This window comes from Meles meles, chromosome 17 (genome assembly GCF_922984935.1).
Source record: "Meles meles chromosome 17, mMelMel3.1 paternal haplotype, whole genome shotgun sequence".
In the NCBI taxonomy this organism is placed as follows: Eukaryota; Metazoa; Chordata; class Mammalia; order Carnivora; family Mustelidae; genus Meles; species Meles meles.
Genome location: NC_060082.1, coordinates 28,020,269 through 28,040,401, shown reverse-complemented (window position 1 = coordinate 28,040,401; position 20,133 = coordinate 28,020,269). Strand labels below are relative to the sequence as shown.

Sequence of the window (20,133 nt, the reverse complement as noted above, 5' to 3'; positions counted from 1 at the left end):
AAAAAAGACCTCCTGGGAAAGATGATTATGTAGACACTCAGGCTCATAGCACGTTCGGAGTTCGTCCCTCTCATTTTACAGAGTAAAAAGTGGGATCCAGGAAGAGGAGGTAGCTTGGCCAAGGTCTCACAGTCAAGAAAGGGTGATAACAAATTTCTACAACACCAATGTTCCTCTCACCCCTGCCTCTATCTCCAAAATTGGACAGTTGGGGCTGAGCCTGTGACCATGCCGTCTGGACCTAGAGTGGGCAGGTGCAGTGCTCTGTCCATGGTGCTGAACCTCCTAGTCCAAGCAGTCAAGGTTTGCCTTTATTTTTAATTTTTTATTTTTTTTCCAGACCTGCATTTTTTAAAAATTTTATGTATTTATTTGATAGAGAGGGAGATAGCAAGAAAGGGAACACAAGCAGGGGGAGTGAGAGAAAGAGAAGCAGGCTGAGCAGGGATCCTGATGTGGGGCTCGATCCAAGGACCCTGGGATCATGACCTGAGCCCAAGGCAGAGGTTTAATGACTGAGCCACCCAGGTGCCCCTCAAGACCTGCATTTTTAAGCACTGTCAGTGTTGGGGCCTGTAGCATCGCAAGGGTGTTATGGGAGATTCAGGGGAAAGTTGATAATATAATCCAGGAGACCATTTATGTGATGGAAGCAGAGACTAATTCCAAGGAGATAAACAGGCAGACGTGCAAGAGAATGGGGAAGGGGACAGTGCACCATCCCCACCCGGGCCTCTTTTCATTCCCTTGAACTGGGTATGGCTTTCTGGTTCCAAGATACTGAGATACAGGTCCTTTCAGAGAAGCTGAAAGTAAGAAAACTACGTGACTGACAGCATTTAGTCTCAAAGTTTCCAAGAGAAATTTTCTAAGAAAGAAGTCACCAGAAGCAAAGGCCAAGAGAAATTTGGAGGATACGTAGATAACGGGTGAGTCTTCAGAAGATGTGGGGGATTTTGAAAAGTTCTGCCATGAACATGGAGACTGGATATCACGATCTTTCAAGGTCACACCCCCCAAAGCAAAGTCCAGATTCATGACTGGGACCCTTCTGTGGTTCCTTGGAATCAAGCGAGGGGAGAACGGGGGTGAAAAGTAAATCCACTGTCAGGATTGTTCTAAAAAGGTTCGTCTAGCCAGAGCCCCAAACTGGAGTCCATGTGAGAGAAATCCAGAAGCCATATTCTTCACAAAGTCCCTGGCTCTGTACTCTCTTCAATATGGACGCTGAATGACAGTGCCTTGTTGGGAAAGCAAATCCACAGCATGTGAATGGACCCCAAAGGAGCTGTCTGATGGGTGCCCGCTTCGCTCAGCTGTTAGAGCATGTGACTCTTGATCTCAGGGGTTGTGAGTTCCAGCCCCGTGTTGGGTGTAGAGCCTACTTAAAACAAACCAACAGGCGCCGTTCTAGCAAGAGATGGACAGCATCTTGAACTTAAACGGGCAACTCACAGGATAGCAGGCATCTACACATTCTGCTGCAGGTTTGACTGTCCTAAGGGAAGTCTCCTGATGCTGAGTTCACACACACACACACACACACACACACCCCATCCCTTACCTCAGAGATATCATCCTAATACTGATAAAGGGCTTTTACTCTCCTGAGCCCTATTATACACAGCATTACTCTCTTCCCCATCCTCCTTCCCTCCTCCTCCTCCTCTTCCTTTTCCCCTCCCATACTGTGATACACCACTGAATACAAGTCAACTGTAACAACTGTGCACACAGCCAACTCTCTCCAGCATGTCTACCTCCACACTCAAGAACCCTGGGATGCAGAAAATCTTGGCGGTCAGTCTATCCTTTCTAACTATCTACCCTGTCCCGGGGCGCATGGGTGGGTCATTGAGTTAAGGCTCTGCCTTCCCCTCAGATCATGGTCTCAGGGTCCTGGGATCGAGCCCCACATAGGGCTCTCTGCTCAGCAGCAAGTCTGCTTCTCCCTCTCTCTCTCTGCCTGCCTCTCTGCCTACTTGTGATCTCTCTGTCAAATAAATAAGTAAAATCTGAAATAAATAAATAAATAAATATCTACCCTTTCCCAGACTCTTCTCTTTGGAGATCTCACCATCTGTTTGGTTTCCTGTCACAACGTCTAACCACATTTACCATTCAGAAATTCCTCTTTGTGTCTACCTGAAATCCTTCATGCTCTAAATGCTATTCTGACATTATGAATCACTGAAGACGAAGAGCGTCTTCCTCGGGGGGACAAGGTGTCATTGGACCTTTCAGTCTAGAGGCAGAGACATGCACCAGGACAATACTCACCCCACCTACGTACACACGGAGGACTTGCGACTGCGGAAAAAAACAACAAAGAAGTCCAAGGTCACAAAGAACCCTTGAGATGGCTTCGGATCTATCCCCCATTCATGGAGAGAGGACTGCCTCAGGGTCCTCTGAGAAGAAGGTCTCGTGGGCTGCCCAATCCCATGCCCTCAAGAAGCCCATCTCCAGCCTTTGTTTCTGGGTCTGCAACATAAAACACACGGCCTCCCTTAGCCCCCAAACCCAGCCTCCCAAGCGATCACACTGCCGGCAACTAATACACTTCTCAGAAGCCATATTTATATTACAGCCGGACAAGAGAGCAAAGGTGTAATTGGGCTCGATTTGATTGAGTGTGACAATTGCAGTTAGCCACATGTGTCACCGAGAGATGTGAACTGGGGATAGTTTATGCTCAAAAACTCATTTCCAAGAGGACCTGACATCTTCCTCTCACAGACATCAGACAGCGCTGACATCAGTGGCGATGCAAGACATCCACAGACTCGCCCGGCTGAGGGAGACCTCGTAAGGTCATCTGTCTGCCCCCGCACCCACCTCCACACCAACGTTCCCTCGGAAAAGCTTTTTCTCTGCTTTCTAGAATACCTGACGCTCTCTCTTCACCCCCTTGATGGCCTGCCAGATGTCCCAGTGCAACATGCATGAAAGTGCTGCCTGATGTCTAACCCAAGCCCGGCTTGCTTCAGTTCCCATAACTTGCTCGAGTCCTGCTCCTGGTGCAATGACAGAAGCCTTATCCTGTTCCGTCTCCATCCCTGATTCCAGCCACTCCGGGGACACACCGCCATGCTCACTCCCCTCTTTGTGGCCTCAAAGAACCATGATCCCCTGGCTCTGGGCCTGTTCTCTCCCCACTGCTCTCAGGAGTCAGTGGCCAAGGAGCTTTCACATCCTTGTTCCTGAATTCTTTTCTCAGTCTCCAAGAGAACTATAGTTGGGCCTTTGAACATCTCTAATGCTTCTTCTGGGACTCTGAGAAAGGACTGCAGGGGTTTCTGGTCAAAGATTCCCATTTTACAGAGGAATGAACAAATTCAAAGGGGGAAAATGACAAGCTCAGGGTCACCAGTGGAATCAGAAGCAGACCCGGACACGGCCTTGCCCTTTGCAACCCAGAGCCTGCCTCGCAGCTCCCTGGCAGTGACCTGAAGTGGCCCAGGAGTGCTATGGCTCTCCAGAGTTCAGGAGCCATGGGGGCCATTATGCCCACTAGCCCCACCCTGCTAGGTACCCCCCTTGTAAGCCCTAGGAGCACTGAGCTCTTTTTACTTCACATCAATTATCCTAATTGTCGTTGAATAATCAATCGTGCGCTTCTTTTCTTCAGTGTCCTGCTTCCCTCAGACTATAAAGATCAGACCAACTTTATCACCACTGCAGTCTTGCTCATAAAGGCTCGTTACATGAATGAATGACTGAATAAAGTCTTTTTTTTTTAAGATTTTATTTATTTATTTGAGAGAGAGAAATGAGAGGAGAGAGGTCAGCGGGAGAAGCAGACTCCCTGCGGAGTGGGGAGCCCGAGGGGGGACTGGATCCTGGGACTCCAGGATCATGACCTGAGCCACCCAGGTGCCCTGAGTGACCGAATAAATAAATGAAGGAGTGAGGCCTATGGAGGGGTGGCCATGGCCAGTGTGACATGAGAGAGGCTGCAAGGCTGGGGGGTCCTAGCTTCTTGCCCTGCCTCCGACACTGAGGAGAGGGTCACTGAGGAGAGTGGTGACACTCTCCCTTCACTAGAGAATTGGGACACAGAAAGGAGACTTGTCACTATGGGGTCCCCTGCTTTAGGTGAGCCCTTCACCTCATGTGGTTAGGGAAAGGATTTAGTGAGTCTACATACTTTCTTACCTATCCTTCTCCCCGCCCCCACCTCCGCCACATCACCTCTGTCACTAGAGCAATGACTGGTGCCCCAAGCCCGGGTCCCAGACACACTGTCTCATTCACCTTCCCACCAAGCCTCCTGCTGCGGAGCAACACAGCACCCCCATCAATGCTGCCTCCAGAAAGGTCTAAGCTAACAGCCACCGCCAAGCAGGCTTCACCTACATTAGCTCCTAATCACAGATGGCAGTTGCCACAGGGTCTGGAAAGGCAGCAATAGTTCCGGGAGAAACCACGGGTCCAAATCCCGCAAGGGGACCAGAGAGCTGCCATGCTCCGCCCCGCCCCACCCCCAGGCCGCCCCGCCCCTGGCCACCATGCCAGACCCCAGACCCCCCACCCCGCCCCCAGCAGTTCCTAGCCTAGCTGGGAAGTGGCAGGGGGAGGGAAAAGGAGAGCACATGTCACCTGCAGAAGTCCTCTCCAACCTAAAGATAAGGTCTCCGCTCCAATTTCATTCTCAGTTTCCAAGGAATGTGAGAGGGAGGCCCCACTGCCCACAGGCAACCTGCCAAGAGCTGTGTGTGTGTGTGGTAGGTCTGCATCTGTGTGTTTATGTGGAGTTGTGAGTCTTCCCTACTCGGAGCCAAGTGCTCCAGGATGTCACAAACCCCAGACAAGAAGGAAATGCTTCTGAAAGTAGGGCAATGGGATAGACTCTGGGAAGGGCTGTTTGGGAATCTGTCTAGCTTGTTAAAGGCCAGAGCTCTGCACCCCAAACTGACAGTCCTGGGGGTACCACCTTGCCCTATGGAGGCAGCCCCGTCCTGTCTCTCTGTGCTTCCAAATTTACTGTTGAGTCTCCCCTGCCCACCAGCTGCCAAGCCCAGGGTCTCTCTCCAGTGCATCTCCCGCATCGAGAGGAAGAGCCAGAGGGACAGAAACACATTCATGGGGCTGAGAGAGTGGATCAGGGACCCAACGCCTGCTTTGGCTCAGCGACCCCACAGGATGGCCTCCAGGGGTTCAAGGTTCCCTCCCCTCTCCCAGGAAAGGACAAATTACTCCTGTGACCCTCTCGTCCAGGAAGGTCTCCATCTTTTACTATGTCTCGGTCTTTCCCATTCCTGGTCTAGGATGAGGAGTCCAGGATGGCTGAGCCGGGGAAGGAGCCGTGTGCCGGGATAATCAGTTCCCCAGCCATGCGGCTGCTGAAGATCTGTGACACACATGTTCCCCGGGGGGGGGGGAGGGGGGACACAGATGTGTGTGTGCAGACCCCGACCTCGTCTGAAGGTGGCTCTTCCACTGTCCTCTAGAGCCTCCCTGCCCTGCCCTCCACTTGTCCTCCCAGGACGAACCGACCACATTCCCTCAGTGCCCAAGCCACAAAAGCCACAGAAGAGCCACGAAGACTGCCTGTCCTTCCTGAGGCAAGAGCAGTTACCTCCCGGCCTCTCAGATCAGCGTGCTGACTCTTCATTACAACAGGCGGGTTCCCAGGCAGACACAGCCCGTAACGCGGGATCCAGCTCGCAGCCTGTCTGTGGCTGCGGGACTGCGTACACTGACCCCCAGATTCACCTGGCAGGAGGCAGCAAAGGATGTATTTTATAAGAGGAAATCGGAACTCTACAGCAGGAGGGATACGGTTAGAAACAAAGAAGAACTTCCTCACTCTTAGGGGGTTACCATTAAGGACTGATTTTACTTCCCACCAGGTAGCCCTTGGAGGGCCTGTCCACTAAGGAGTTCTAGGTGTCCTATAGGCAACAGGAAGCCTAAAGGTTACTTCTAAAGGGGGCTGACATCCAGGTTTCCTCTGAATCCCCAGAGCTGTGTGGACAGAACCAGTGTCCAGACTCCACCAGCATGACCAGTTCCGGAGAGAGCCCTGTGAATACCAGTCTGTAGTGGGCATCTATCCATGGTCCAGCCTGACTGCCCTCCACCCACACACAGTCCAGCCTGACCAGCCCCATCCACAGTGTGCAGTCTGGGGAAGTAGGGCGGTGGCAGGGGGAGGCTTTTTTTTTTTTAAAGATTTTATTCATTTATTTGACAGAGAGATCACAAGTAGGCAGAGAAGCAGGCAGAGAGAGGAGGAGGAAGCAGGCTCCCCGCTGAGCAGAGAGCCTGATGCGGGGCTCGATCCCAGGACCCTGAGATCATGACCTGAGCTGAAGGCAGAGGCCTAACCCACTGAGCCACCCAGGCGCCCCTGTTTTTTTTGTTTTTTTTTTTTTTAAGATTTTTTACTTATTTGACAGAGAGACAGTGAGAGAGGGAACATAAGCAGGGAGAGCAGCAGAGGGAGAGGGAGACGCAGGCTCCCCACTGAGCAAGGAGCAGGAAGCAGGTCTCGATCCCAGGACCTGGGATCATGACCTGAGCCGAAGGCAAACGCTTAACAGACTAAGCCACCCAGGTGCCCTCCCCCCTTTTTTTTTCAGCAGCAGCAGCTATTTATTTGGGGGGGGCACCCAAACCTGCATTTGTATGTTGACGCAGCCCCCCACTAGCAGTGTGACCTTGGAGACATTCCCCTTCCTGAGACTCACAAAGAGGGTGAGAAACCATATGCTCTAGAACAAGAAGGGCTTCGTGTATCCTCAGTTCTTCACAAAGAACATTAAAAAGATGAGCACTCGAGAGTCAAGATTTAATAAAACTTGTAATCTTTACTCCTCCATCAAAGAAATTCTTAAGTGAAACCGGCATTTATTTGTTTCTTATTTAGCAGGCGTGTGGTGGGGAAGAATGCAGCGACTAAAACAGTTTGGGGCTCTGCCTTGATCCACACTACGGTACCAGGAGTTCAACCCATGGCCTTGGGACCGTCACTGCCACCATATTACAAATGGCAGATAACCTTATGATTACTCAGAAAATAGCTTTGACCTTATGGCTCCCCCTTAACAATTCTCAGGGACACTCAGAGGTCCACAGCCCACAGTTTTAAGAACTGCTGTCTTAGGACACCTCGTGTACTCTTCCCATGGGCTATATCCCTTGTGTGATACTATTTCTGTTTTCAAATGAGAACCTGTAGCTCAGTCTGTCTAAGTCGCTTCTCTGGGGAGACACAGGCAGGACGGGCAGGTGCAGTGTCTGTTATGCCCTGCAGAACTCACAGCTGTGGGACACGGACCGAGGGGGTGTCGGGCATCACCTTTCCACCTTCCCCATCACCTGTCCTCCCCAGCCCTTGGAGCTCAGCATCTACATCCCTGGGAAAGCCTGAGGACACCTGCCAGCCTCTGCAGTGGTGAGGACCTGGCTTTTGCTACAGTCTGTCCCCCATGGGCACCTTTGTCATTCTTCGACCAGAAGGACACCTGCCAGGGCTGGGGACCGAGGTCTCCCCAGGAATCCTCAAACTCTGGGGGCCTGAGCTGCCAGCCCAACGCAGGCTCAGCCCTCACTTCTCCCCTGCCTCCTAGAGCAGCGGCCGGCATCAGGCATCAAAGAGCTAATCCAATTTCTCCGTGTGCTTCCCCCTCGCCTCCTGCAAAGCCAGGACTGATCTGGAACCAGGGCAGCCTTATTAAAGTGATGCCTTTTCCTCCTCACGGGAGAGTCAGACTGGGAGAGGGAGCCCTCTTGCCTTCCCTCAATTAACTCCAAGTGTCTTGCTGACTCTAACCCCACCTTGCCGCCACCCTGTGCTTCCTGGGGCTTAATTCTAATGCACCTTGGCTCCTAGTGATGAGGTTGGGTTTCAGCCCCCAGGTCTGCTTCCACAGGACCCCAGAGCACTAAAATGCTAGCTTCTTGTTCATCCTCTGTACACTCCTCAGACAGGGTGGAAACGCGGGAACACAATGGCTCTGGCACCTATTCTCCGACCCCATCACTTGGCCCATGACTGTGGTCCATGGCGGTTGGCACAATAAGGGATCCATGGCTAACAATGAAAATGGGGAGCCAAGGAGCCCCAAGGAGGATAGAGATAAAGGACCACGTGTTTGCTAAATATGCTTTTCTCCAAAAAAACACAGAAAATGAGAGACAAAGAGGGTCCCTTGAGACCACGACACAGGGCCCATGCCTAGGACCCCCTCACGCCACCTGTCAGGCTCTCCTCCTCTCCAGGAAGGAGGCAGGGGATATGAAGTTGAAGTGCAGCAGAAAGACATCAGAAAGGAATTCCTTTCCGTAAAGACCATAAAAGCTGCTTCCCCAATCACTTGGGGGAACAGGAAGCTAAAAGAGCATGTCGAAGGCCCAGGGGAGTCTCCTTGATTCGACCACAGTCACCTCTTGCCATCTGCAGGGGACCCAGCCTGGTCTCCCCTCCAGGTCATGTCCTCCATGCCCCACCCCCATGCTCCGTCCAAGAGGCCCCCCCATCCCATTCCTCCATTCGTGTCAGTTTCCCCAGCTCCCTAGTGCCAAGCTCCTCGTTATAACCACTTACACTCAATATTAAGACGTATGCCATGGCAATGGGTGACTGCCACCTCCAATCGCAAAATTCTCTAATTGCTAAATGCTAGAGCTACCACTTCAACCCAATTATCAGATGCCCTGCCAGGTGTCTTGAAGGCCTGAGGACTCCCTACCCCACCCAGAGGCACCAGGGTCTCCTTGACTCCCCCCCCTCAGCCTCCGCCCCACCCTAGTCCCAGACTGTCCAGTGATGAGCCCCTTGGGGTTCTCAGTCTCTCTGCAGAGACAGGAAGGGAACAAGGCTCCAAGGGCCGAGGGAAATCTGGTCCCGGTAGGCAGCTGTCCTGGGGTTGGGGAGCTCTGGGAGCCCAGGCTCCTTGCACCCAGCCATCACAAATGCTCCTGGCTACAGAGCACTACTCTGAGTGCTGGGGGGCACCCAGCAAAGGAGAGGGAGCCCCATGCTGTCTGCCTTTGGGGAAACTCCAGGCCAACGGATGATACGTGGTTATTCCAAGCTCCCTTTTAATCGCTAGAGCCTTTTCGAGAACAGGTGCTTAGTCCATCTGAACTGGAAGTGGAAGGGAAAGGAGGAAAGCGGGAAATCAGAAACAGTGTGCTCTGCTCCTTGGGCCGGGGCTTCTCCCCTCTCCTCGCTTCAGAGCAGGTGCTCCTGAAGATGCCAAAGTCCTCACGGGGAGTCCCAGGGAAACCCAAGACCAGAGAGGGAGAGCCGATTCCCTTTCTCCAAGGGATCGCTGCCTAGTTTTGTAAAAGCCTGCTACGTGATTTCAATGACTGGTCCCCTGCTTCTACTCAGAGCATTAATGACTCGGGGGACCCCTGTCCATGTGGGCGGGCTCCACGCTCTAGGTGGAGCTGGTGAGAAGGAAGAGGGGAGGCTCCCGGGGGAGGAAAAGTTCTGACCAATCAGCTACAGCGGCCTGGAAAGACACCCCTCCACCCCCCCACCCTCCACCTGAATGCCCACATTCTGGGTTTGAGACCTGGCTCTGGCCTCCATGGTGAGAGATTTTAAACCAGTCACGCAACTTCTCTGGGCCTTCGCCTCTTTGTTGGAAGTGGGACTGTGATGTCTGCTGGAGACCTCTGTGGTCCTGAGGCCCACAGGGATGGGAGGCAGAAAAGCGCTATCATAGGAGAAGGAGCTTGAGACAGGTTCGGGGTTGGGCGGGGGGTATAGAGAGGGACTGTTGCCTACACCCAAAGCTGGAGTGCCAAGGCCCCGGACAAAACGGTCAGAAGGAGGGGGCTCTCCTGGCTTTACAACAGCAGGGCTGTCCTCTTCTTTTCTTGCCCCAGGCCCCCAACTTGGGAGCTGCCTGGCAACGCCCACCCCTCTGAGCGTCAGTGGCTATGATAACAGACCGAGCAACTCCCAGCCTCCTTCCGTAAGGAGCCAACCTCCCCATCCTGGACATTCAGTCCTGTGGTCTGCTGACCAGCTAGGTGGGGAGGTCTGTCCTAGTCTGGAAATTATCCAGGGAGGAAGCTTTTAGAACATCTCTTGCGTACCACATATTTGGGGCATCCTTCCTGATGTTTAATTTTAGACCCCCCCCCCCCCCCGCCGAAGCACAGACCTGTGTGTGTGTGTGTGTGTGTGTCGGGTCAGGGGAGAGGGGGCTGACAGCTAGGTGCTCCGTGCCCTCGACTTGGCAGGACTGCTCATGTCCCTCCAGGCCCAAAGTCAAAGGGACCCATCACTCTAGCTCCTACCCCGAACTATCAGTTCCTGGGAGGAAAATGAAAGACTGCTGGGACAAATCCTTCCCAGAAATTAAGCTCTGACAACATATGGCCCCGTCGGGCATAAAGAATTGCGCGAAAGTCAGAAGGAGAAAATTCTGGAATGACCACCAAAGTAGTTATAGCAGTTCCTTCCTTTGAGCTTTTAAGATTAACAGAGGTGCTGCCTTCGGCTCAGGTCGTGATCCCAGAGTCCTGGGATCGAGCCCCACATCGGGCTCCCTGCTCAATGGGGAGCCTGTTTCCTCCTCTCTCTCTCTCTCTCTCTCTCTGCCTGCCTCTCCACCTACCTGAGATTTCTGTCTATCAAATAAATAAATAAAATCTTTAAAAAAAAAAAAAAAAAGATTAACAGAGGTGGAGAGTGTTCTGAGAGATTCTGGGCTGCAGGCAGGGAAAGGGCTAGGAGGGCCGGCAGGCAACAGGACAACATTGGAACACGTTTGCCAGGTTTTCACCAGCTGCTAGAGGCTGCTCTAACCCTTTCCAGGAATTTCCCACATTTCGCCTTGGCCGACAACCGCCCAGGTCAGATTCAGGTTTTATCTCCACTCTACAGATAGGCAGACTGAGAAACAGAATTTGATTAATTTGCCCCAAGTCAGAGGGAGGGGCAGAACCAGGAGGAACCCAGGCAATCTGGCTGGAGGCACACCACCATCTCCACGACTTGACCTCTCAGCGGTGGAACCGTGGTATTGGTCACAGCTCCCTGTCCTCTTGAGAACCCAGGAGCGGATCCTGGTGTCTCTACCTTGGTTCCTCTGACCTAGTGGAGGACGAATAAGCAAATCGTGGCATGTGTGATTGTTATTCATGGAGGAAATTTAGAATTGTATCTATCCACAGCACCACACGAACGGGTTATCATTTACTGGACGCTTCCTACCTTGTGGGGTAATATATTGTTCTATTATTGTCGGATTTACAGATGAAGCCTTCCAGACATGGTCAGGTGACCCCACTGCACGGTCTCGAGGCATCCTATACATCTCCCTAACAGATGTCACAGTTATGATTATTTATGTAATAATCTGCTTAATCCTGTGCGTTACTCACTAGATGGTAAGTGCCATGAGGGCAGGAACCAGGCCTGTTTTGTTCCCGGCTGAGTCTCCATGGACTAGCAAACCCCCTGGTACACAGCAGACTCTCGTAAGCTAATAGTTGAATGAGTGTAGACACTGATGCTCAGAGTAGCTAAGCAACTTGTCTAGGCCTGCGGCATGCAAAATCCACAGCGCCCAGGGCCTCTGTCTGTTCACTGCTCTATCCAGTGACTAGAACAATGCACATAGTAGGCGCTCACACAGCAGGTGCTCACCAGTAAATAAGTCGCATGAATGAATGAACAAAGTCACACGCTGTGTAATTAGTAGCCCTGGGATGATGGGCCCAAACCTGTTGGGTTTGCTGCTTCCTTTGTGAACCGCTACCCTGTCCTGAGTAAACACCCTCTACTGTTCCCTCTGGCTTGCCGTTCCAGTTCCCAGAAATCATCTCCATCACTCTGGACTTTGTGTGTGTCTGGCTCAAACAAAGCAGACCCAGCTTCAGCTAGAACCCAGACCAGGAAAGCCCAAATCCCAAAGGCAAACGAGATAACAAGTCTACTCTCCAGGGTCTCTGACTAGCCCCGAGGACGCTTCTGTCGGAGGAAGAGGGGAGGAAGGGGAGGACGAGCCACTCTCCCAGCTGCTGAGCCTCAACTTCCGCCCCCTCCATCCTCCGTCCTATCCTTCCCACGCCCTGGATCCCAGAGCACTGCTGGCCTCCTTCTATCCGCTCTCCTGACAGGGCTCCACAGACACCACAGGGTCGGCGGGAAGAGACAGGAGACTCCGACTCCGCTGAGAATGGACAGAGTCCAGGTAGAGGCACAAGGGTGGCGGGAGGTCAGGCTTGCCTGGGGCTGGGGAACACTGGCTCAGGGGGAGCGGGAAGAGGCTTCTCCGGCCACACCCACAGCCCACTCGCCCACAGTTCCCTGAAGGGCCAGGAACATTCCTGTCACACCTGCATGCAGCTGAGAGTGAAAGGGAGAATGACCTCTGATCCCCTTCGCCTAGGGACAATGGGCCCGGTCTCTGTGATAACACTTATATCTGCCTTCCCCTTTCTCAGCTTTCCAGAAGTTCCCCAGCTCCTCCTTGGGCAAGGCATGGAGTGCGGGCCAGGGTCAAGCCCAAGAGGTCCCCAGAAGAAGCAAGTGCCCCCAGGAGTGTCCTAGAGGGTGAAGCCAGGGTCTGAGTGCCAGGCAGGACAGAGGCTGGCAGCACCCCAGAGCAGCCCAGGACTGAGGGATGAGCTGGTACCACTCATTCCCAGGGGCATGGTGAAGAGAAGCAGGGTTGGGGCTGGGCTCCCTGGCCCAGGTCTCAGTTTGCCTGCTGTGGACCCCTGATGCTAACTCACCCCTGGGGCCCTGACACAGGCCACAGCCGGTAGTGACTGCCAGGGACGAATGCCAGGCACCCACGCCAGGCACGCACGTCCCACTGCATCAGAGCCGCCCCATCCCTCCCGCCTGCCCCGCTGGCCCCGTCTTAGGGCATGGCTCTTCTTTGGCTCCTCTGGTGGGCACAGAGATAGTTCTAGCAGCCCCAAATCTGCACTTAGACCTGAGCAGGGGGAGATGACAGGAAGAATAAGGGCTCTCCTGCTCCTCATGGTCACACCCTCTGACGAAAGGCCCATGTTACCGAGGGCTGGATGACTCAGGTTGAGGATAATCTATCACACAGGGGAGACCCTCAGGATGGCAGGAGGAGGAGGGGGAAGGGCACCCCCAGCTCTCTCCAGGTTAGACATGGCCCACCTTCCTGTCTTTCTGGGTACACAGAGCCTAAGGACTTCTCCATCCGTCCACCTACTCCATTCCAATTCGGGTCCACCCACCCCATCAGGCCTCTGCCCTTCTCTCCCCCACTGCAGCGCCCCCCCCTTCCTGGGCCACCTCCTGTGTCCTTGCACTCCTTTCTGCTGCCACAGGAGAAAGCAGCCAGAACACTTACTTCTCTACCTCAACAGTGAATGGGGGGAGGATGCTGCAGAGGGCGAGATGGGACTTTGGAGGCCCCCACACACACCATGGGCTGGGGGTGTCCGGAAGGCACCTGTGGAATGCAACAACAGAAGGGTAGAAAGGAGAAAGGAGAGGGGACTGGGTTAATGGGATAGGAGAAAGGTAAATCATCTACCCTTTTAGTTAAAAAAATAAAGCCCCTGTGTCCTGAGAGAAAGGGGGGTGAATAGAGACAGGGAAGGGGGGACCCCAAATGGGGAAGGTAAATGAAGGAGTCAGAAAAGCGGGGTGGGATTGGGTGGACTTTCTGGGCCTAGGTCTGGGAGCCCAGCCCTGGGGAGGAGGGCTGAAGCAGGGACGGGACGTCCTAGGTCGTGCTGAGTCATGAGATTTGGAGAGAGACTAGGGGTGCTTCCATCCCCCTCTCGCGTCCCTGTCCCAGTTCCTCACGACCCTCACTTCTGGACAGTCCCTGGAGTCTGTCCCCTGCCTCCCCCCCGCGGCCCCCCCGCCCTCTCCTTGCCTCCTAGAGCCCGCAAACCCTCCCTCCCCCTCCCACGACGGCGGGGCCGGGGTCCCTGAAGCGCGAGGCGGGGGCGAAGGAAGCTGCATTGGAGACGACCCCGAAGGGCGGGGGGCGGGCGAGACGCGGGGCGGGGGGCGTCCAGGAGACAGGGCGGGAGCCGCGGGGACCCAGAGCTCCGGGGACGTCGGCCCGCCGCTCCGCTCCGCACCTCATTCTCCCCCCACCCGAGCCCAGGGAGGAAAGCTGCTCCCTCCTCCCGCCCCAAGCTCGCAGAGCCGCGGACTCCTCGCCCCTTGGTCCAGCTTCCGCAAACGAACCTCCCACCCGCACGCGTCCAAACTGCCTCCGAAGGAAGGACCGTGCGGGCGCGCGGCCCCCTTGGCCTCGAACTTCCCGCCCCCCCCCCGCCGGAAGCCCCCCCGGCCCACCGAGTGGCCCCTCCGCTCAGTAGCGGAAAACCCGCCCGGGGAAGAGAAACTTTGGAGGGGGGAATCGGTGCCCCCGCTCTGGACTTACCCGGAGCGGCCAGGCAGGAGGGATCCCGGGTCCCCGAAGTGAGGGGGCGGCGGGCTGCAAGGGCGCCGCGCTGGCCACGGCGCAGAGGGGCGTCCGTTCCCCCGGGGTCCGGAGTCCCCGCTCCGCCCCGGCCCCAACTCGGTGCGAAGTGCCTTTGCCGCAAGACTTGCTGAGCTTGGCAGTCTGCGCCCAGGCGGCGGCGGGAGGCGGCTGATGGATGGGCGAGCGCGGCGAGCGCTGCAGTGAGGGGAGGAGACGCGGCCGCGGGGGGCGGGGCCGGCGGGGCTGGAGAGGCCGGGGCGGAGCGGGGCGGACCCGCAGGGGCCCGGGCCGATTAGCGACCCTGCCTCCCGCTCAAGGTCACGGGTGCAGCTCGGAGTCCGGGAGAGTCGGACCGGGACCCGGACGTTCTCGTCCCCACCCGCGAAGGACTGTCACTCTTGAGACAGCTCCCTCTCCCAACCCTCGGAACCCACCGCAGCTCAAGGCTCCACTATTGGCCTCAAGAGCCCATGTAGCCATTTGGGAATCTCCGAGCCCCCTCCCCCTCCATCCGGTTCTCCAAGTTAAGGCCACCTGGAGAGTAGGGGCTTCTGAGCCTAAGGGGTTGATGACAAAGAAGGGGATGCTTAGGAGAAGTTATAAGTGGAGAATAGGGTGGGTGGGGGGAAAGGAAGCAAGGAAGCACGGGGAGGGGGCAAGGAAAAGAGGGAGAGAAAGAGGATCTGGAAGGAGGTTGAAAGGAAAAGAGGAAACTCCCATTTATTAAATGACACCTTTTTCTATCCATGCTGGTTTCTTAATGCTTAAGACATCCCTTTACGGTAGGGTCACGAGTAGTTTGCAGTGAGGAAACAGCCTCTGTATGGTACTTTGGGCAAGAAGCCACAGACACACAGTTGGGGGTGGCATGGAAGAGCCTGGGGACGAGTTGCGAGGACAAGGTGGAGCCTTCCTCACCTGCCCAGGAGCCCGAGCCAGGGACAGGGGTGGGCAGCAGGACTTGCTTATGGCACAATTTGAATATTCACTTTAACTCTTGTGGAGTCAACTTTTATAATAGGACATGAGCACCCTGCCTCTCCTCTCCCATGGATACTGGGAGAGGCTCCCATCCGGATCTGACCTGACGTCAGTCCTCAATCCCTAGTGACCAGTGAAAGACTAGCTGAACGACTGCAAAGAGGAAATGGGATTTCAGGCTTGGAGGCAGGGAGGGAAGAACATGGTAGAACATGGAGACCATGCCCAGCCACCTTGCCTCAAAGCAAGGGGCCAGGGCTGCCACTCAGTGGCTCTCACAAAGGTGATGAAGGTCTTCAGGCAGTCCTAAATGAGACTGAAGCTGTGCCCGGAGGCTCAGAGGTCATCCCCACTCCCCTGCGGGGCATCTGCAGCAAGGGGCAGAGGAGGAAGTGGGGAGTTGAGTCTGAATCTATGAGGGACTGAACCAGACTAATAAGTCATCCAGTGTCCTCAGAGGACACTCAGTCCCACCCTGAGCCGGGAGCATCCCAGGACTTGTCGCTTCACCAGAGGGGCTCAGTGTGCTCCTCCGTGACAATGAATGAATCTGCAGGACATTCATTGGGGAAGAGGCCAAAGAGAGCTGAGCTACAGCCTCCTCACACAGACCCAGCCAAGCTAACTGGTCCCACTCATGGGCCACTGCTTGTCTCACCTTGTAACCCATCTGCTGCCCCAAGTTCTCCTAAGTCCACCTGGGAGCCTGGGGTGGAGAGGTAGAAGAAGCCAGCCTGCCTTTCCAGACTATAATTTAGAGAGTCAGTGCTGCAATCAGTTTGGTTAAATGAAAAATGTGTCCCTAGCTATGGCCTTAATGTTCTCTTAATTCATCAGGACCAGCAGTGTCTGAGTTATAAACCTAATCAGGAGCTCAGTCTCTCTCATGCTTATTCCCCCAGGCTTCAGCTGGAAAAGGAAAGAATGGAAAAGACATCCATCCCCTCCACACCCAGCCAATTAGCCAGTACTTTTTTTTTTTTTTTTTAGTACTTTACTTTTCAACTGTTGGTCCTTGTAAAAAAAACAAGCCCTTGGAAGTCTTAGACCCGCCATCCCTGACTTGCGTGTGCGCTCCCACAGGGACCAGGGACACACAGGTAACTGACCTCTTTGGCTCCTGACCACATCCCATCGCACCCATGGCGATGCTGGGGGGGCAAGGTTGCCCAACGAAGCCCAAGCATTTTCCAGGGAGGAAGAGTCTGTAACTCCCTGGCTACAGGTGGTTTCACCACTTTCCACTGAACAGTGCTGCCTGGAGGTTTCATTTTCCTGGTTTTCCGTAGGGAGCAGAGAGGACAGAGCAGTGAAGTGCACCATCGCCCCCCATCCCACCTCTCCTGGGAGGGGGACCCAGCTTCCCTGCGCCCTCCCCAGTGGGTGGCTTACCTTCAGTTTAAATAATCCCGTCCTGCTCCCGCCCCCACCCCACCCCTAGCACTTGCACTTCCTCACACTTGGATTGGATTCCCCTCGTTCTGGTGAGGTCTTTGTCTTCACCGAGCTTTCCAAATCTCTGCTTGTCGTCAGAGCAAATAGAAAAGAGCCGGAGACAGGCGAGCCGGCCTTACCGCAGGCCGGGACAGCTCCTGTTTCCTGCTTTCTGTTCTCACGCATGCCAACACTAACACCCCGCTGCTCTTCCCATCCTCCCCCACCCTGCACACAGCCCGCATTTCTCCTTTGGAGCAGTTTCTATTGTTCCTGACAACTAAGCAAACAAGGATTAAACTCTCCACTGAAGAAGCAACACCTGCTTTACGGATGGGCATTGAGCAAACAGTTGTAAAAACTTCCTCAGATGCAAGTCCTGTCGGCAAAGATCTTGGTTTTCATCGTCTGATCTGAGTTTGGGGACATACCAACTGCAACTGTATCTTAAAGTTTACTTAAATTAACATATTTCGGGGTGCCTGGGTGGCTCGGTGGGTTAAGCCTCGGCCTTCGGCTCAGGTCATGGTCTCAGGGTCCTGGGATGGTTAAGTGGACTGTAATTAATTATTCCCCATGCAAGGAACAAAATAATAAGTAAAATGGAGTCAAATAAAACTCTTAAATACAACAGAATGAGGAGGAGGGTGAAGGAGGACTTCCTATCTATAATTTTACACTCCTACAGGGGAGGCATTCTAATGTTTTCTGGACCATATCGGGCATATAAAAGAAATTCACAAAGTCACAAATAATAATCTCAGAATTTTATCAGATTCCAAGAACTAATTTATATCATGGGGACTTCATCTTTTCACATTCTTCTATCTCTTAATTTGTCTGGAAATTATTTTCTTTCTCAAAGAGAGTAATAATTTTAGGGGCACCTGGCTGACTCAGTGAGAAAAGTGTGAGACTCAAGCTTGGGGTCATTGGGTGTAGAGATTATTTAAATAAAACTTTAAAGTTTTTTTTTTTTAAGATTTTATTTATTTATTTGACAGACAGAGATCACAAGTAGGCAGAGAGGCAGGCAGAGAGAGGAGGAAGCAGGCTCCTCGCTGAGCCGAGAGCCCGATGCGATGCGGGGCTCCATCCTGGGACCCTGGGATCATGACCTGAGCCGAAGGCAGAGGCTTTAACCCACTGAGCCACGCAGGTGCCCCAAAACTTTAAAGTTTTAAATAAATAAAGATTATTTAAATAATTTAAGTAAAGATTGTTTAAATAAATAAAACAAAAGGATTAATAATTTTAACCACCAGAATAGACTGGTCCTCCTTCCTCAGGGAAGCATCTGTCACACAGCTTCATGTCCTAGGTAAGTCAGTCTGAGCTTTTTTTCATTCTGCTAATAGAGGAGATGATTCTTCTGGCTTAGTCTGCCCAATGTCCAAACTGTCTCCTTCTCTAGCCACTTCCCCTCGCACTTTTAGTGAATCCAAAAAGAAGCAGGAGATGGTTTGCACAGAGATGTGCTTGCTTTCTGGAATCTGAAGAATGAGTGGCTCAGAACTAGAAATCATACAAGGGAAGGATGTCTTTTCTTCCCAGGGAGTGAACATGGGCTTTGAAGCTACCCATCACTGGGGCACCTGGCTGGCTCAGTCGGGAGAGCATGTGACTCGACCTTGGGGACAGGAGTAGGAGCCCCACATTGGGGATAGAGTTTACTTTGAGGAATAAAAACAACTTGAACCAAAAATAAAGCTACCTGTCATCAAGGGGACGGAAAACAAGTCAGTTGAAACACTTTCTGAATCATTAACCCATTAACCCTGGCCCTTTAATGTCCCCGTGTCCATTAAAACCCTCCATAAACTGGGGTGCCTGGATGGCTCAGTGGGTTAAGCCGTTGCCTTTGGTTCAGGCCCTGGTCTCAGGGTCCTGAGATCGAGCCCCACGTCAGACTCTCTACTTGGAGAGCCTGCTTCCCACCTCCCCTCCCCTGCCTGCCTCTCTGCCTACTTGTGATCTCTGTCAAATAAATAAATAAAATCTTAAAAAAAAAAAACCCTCCATAAACTGAGGTTATATCACAGATGTGCCATTGGTGTGTGCCCTAGCTGTGGGAATGAAGCATCAGAAGCCAGAGCAGAGGACATCTGGGGAAGTCCCAGGGTCATCTGCCACCTTCCTCTTGGTCTTCGGTGCAAATCTGGAGCAAAATCTCATAAACCGCAGAGACTCATGGACTCATGTCGTCACTCCAGTCACAAAATTTTACCACCACCAAGGATATTGTCTGCCAGGCACTGTGCTAGGGTCTGGCAATGTGGAGGTGAGTATCAAAGGAGTTCAGAGCCTAGTTAGGGAGGATGGGCGGGGAAATAAGCAGTCACTGTGCAGGGAGTGAGACATGCACGCCAGCAGAGTGTACAGTGTACAGCATGGAGGCGGTAAGAGCCACCGACTCAACAGGGTGGGAGGGCGAGAACTAATGGCAGGCTTCCCTGATGCAAGAACCTCCAGCTGCCTTCAGAGGAAGGGCTGGTTGTCCAGGTGGGAAGGAGGAGGCGCTCCAGGCAGAGACACCTGCCTGGTTAAAGGAAGTACTGCACTCACTGCAGATCTTCAAAGTCCAAGTCAGGAAGCTGGGAGCTTGGGCATATTTCTTAACATCTCTAAAACCTCCATTTCTTTCTCTGTTGGAGACTTCACCACCTACCTTAAGGCATTGTTGTGAAGATCAAATAATGTGATGTTTGTAAGCACTGACGGGGTCTTAATATAAGGTAGTGACTATTATTCTGCTTAAGGAAATGGAAATCTCTCCCCGGGGGCTATGGAGTGAGGGGTGGCTTGGGGGAGTCAGAAAAGATGGGGGGGCGGGCCAAAGCAACATCATGATGGGTCCCGCAGATCAGTCTGTCTGGATTTTCTTCAGAGGCCATAGGAACTGTGAAGGAACACAAGAAGTTTTATGTTTTGGAAAAACCACTCACTAGGGGGTAGGTTTGGAGACCCTGTAAGATCCCTTCCCCTGCTGGCTTCTCAAAATAGGCAATATGGAAAGCGGTCACCAGTTGGGCTTCTGGAGCCCAGTTTCCAGGATTCAAATCTCAACTCGCCTCTAAGAAGCTCTCAGGCAGGGGCGCCTGGGTGGCTCAGTGGGTTAAGCCGCTGCCTTCGGCTCAGGTCATGATCCCGGGGTCCTGGGATCGAGCCCCGCATCCGGCTCTCCGCTCAGCGGGAGCCTGCTTCCCTCTCTCTCTGCCTGCCTCTCTGCCTACTTGTGATCTCTCTCTGTCAAATAAATAAAAAATCTTTAAAAAAAAAAAAAAAAAAAAAAAAAAAAAAAAAAAAGAAGCTC

General features: G+C 53.3%; 1 protein-coding gene across 1 annotated transcript in view; it reads right to left on the bottom strand.

Annotated features, from left to right (window-relative positions):
* SYT2 (synaptotagmin 2) overlaps positions 1–14,551 on the bottom strand; it is a 109,038-nt gene extending 94,487 nt beyond the window's left edge. The window contains exon 1 of the mRNA XM_045983521.1: positions 14,364–14,551. The gene's annotated coding sequence lies outside the window, so the exon portion shown is untranslated. The remainder of the gene's footprint in view (positions 1–14,363) is intronic.
* Between the last annotated feature and the right edge of the window lie 5,582 nt (positions 14,552–20,133).